Source organism: Idiotropiscis lumnitzeri, chromosome 2 (genome assembly GCF_059441095.1).
Source record: "Idiotropiscis lumnitzeri isolate Australia: NSW breed Sydney's pygmy pipehorse chromosome 2, RoL_Ilum_1.0, whole genome shotgun sequence".
Lineage (NCBI taxonomy): Eukaryota > Metazoa > Chordata > Actinopteri > Syngnathiformes > Syngnathidae > Idiotropiscis > Idiotropiscis lumnitzeri.
The window spans coordinates 12,078,461-12,080,585 of NC_142392.1; positions in this window are offsets into that span (position 1 = coordinate 12,078,461).

Here is a 2,125-nt window from a genome sequence, read left to right on the forward strand (position 1 = left end):
ACGTTCTAGTGTTTGCCAAATAGTTAATCCTAGTTTCTCACTTTAGCTTTGCACAGTCAAGATATGAACTTTTTAACTGCACAATCACTTCATTGAGGTCTAATTATCAATTGTTTACCATCGTCAGACTTTTGTCGTCAAAGAGAACTGTTCCTTAACCATAAGTTCACGTTTTCATCACTCAGGGTTTTTCCGTGTTGACAAATCAGATTCCATGGAACATGCATTCATCCTTTTATGATCTTAGATTTCTCCATTTAAATCACCCCTTCTTGCAATTAAGATTAATTTCACCCCAATGATTATGTAGCCAATTATCTTTCTCATTCTAATTTTGCTTTAGTTATTATCCAAATTTTTGAAAATTTTTTATGCTGCATCTTTCAATGCACACTAGGACGCACACGCGTTAGTTGAACTGATAAAACGGAATATTAATGCAATAACATTTGGCTTTTAGAAGGGGCAATTCTTTCTACAAAGGAGGGACTGGCACCGGTTTATAACTATCACCCCTTATCTCCTGCGTGGGGGCTGCCTGACTTCCTGGTCCCACAGTAGATGGAGGAGAGACCACAGCGCTCTGCTTGCATTCTTCCTGCTCGGCTCACTCTTCAACTCTTTCACCTCTGCATGATCATTGTTGACATGTCATATTAAAAATCCTTACATGCAAAAAACAATTATGAAAACAAAATACTGCACCTATCACCCCCCTTTGACACATGCCCCACATGTGTCAACATAAATAACAATAAAAACAAACGAAGCAGCAACCCCCCTAATTAGGCCTAACTTCCACGTACTTTCATCTCATCTCTTCACAAACCCCTGCGTACATCCTGTGCCAATACGGGGCGGACCGCAGCCAGGTTTTTGATTTTGCGCGGCCTTGACCAGAACACGAGTAATCACAGGGAACGTATCTGAACAGCGGAGTCAAACCGGCCCAAACTTAATTCATTACTATTGCTACGTACCAGCGAAACCGTCGGCTCAGCTCCAGGCTCTCCACACAACGGTACGCCTCGATCCTTACTGTGTTCCATGCCACATAGTGCCCAATACGATACGTGGAAGCGCGCTTCTCTTCATTATTTCTATTATCAGCTCATAATTTTCCTGCTAAAATTTACACCCTGGCCAGGTTCTGTGCTCAAACTGAGCTTATTCACGACTATGTTGTCTATAGCGATAGTTTTACACTTCTTATTTCTCATCTCTTTAACCACTAGACCTTTCTTTTCTTTATCTTCTGCATATTTCTCCCGCACTAGTCCCCATTTACATAGTTCCTATCATAATTTTTTTTTCTTTTATTTATTTATACATTTTCTTCTGTTCTTTCACAGTGCGGTTACTTTGACATCTTTTAATGTCTTAATCAGTCATGATAGAGGCCTCTTGTTAAAACAATAATTGAAACTAACACGGGGACATTTTCCATGACCAATCAGCCAGCAGACCCACACGCACAAGCTCTCTTTAACGACCCCAAAAGCCCCGACCGCTTGGACACAGGCGCACAACACCCATTGTGAGTAAAAGCATCTCACCTAAAGTTCAGCCGGCCGGCTGTTGAACGCCTGCGCCCCAGCACCCCAAGACCCTCAATGGAGCAAAATGCCAAAAATGAGGTATATTTTGTTGTTTATGTGTGGGTCTGGCTCAGCTTCCCTCCGGACAGGTCGCCGAGCATGGCAGAATTGGTGATGGAAAAAATTCTCTGACAGTCATTTTGGTTAGAAAGAGATTTTATTCTCGTCACATGCTGATGTCAAAAGAAGTCTCCCCAAAAAGAAAAAAGGGAAAGGTGTACCCTCTCTCCGGCCTTCCCTTCTTATAGGGAATGGCCACACCAGACATGAATATTGAAGGTTTGTATTACGATTGCTGGCATTATTTTAAACACTTACGGGACAGAAGGTCAATTATTTAATTTAGCAGGTTCATATTTACTGAATATGTTAAACATTGATTAAACAAAAAGCATTTATCAAATGAAAGTAGAAGTACAGTGCATCGATAAGATTGACTGGGATTGTAGTCATGGTGTTTACTGATTCATTCATATGCTAAATTTATATGACTAAGTTTAAATGTAAGACCTCAAACTTGCACACAT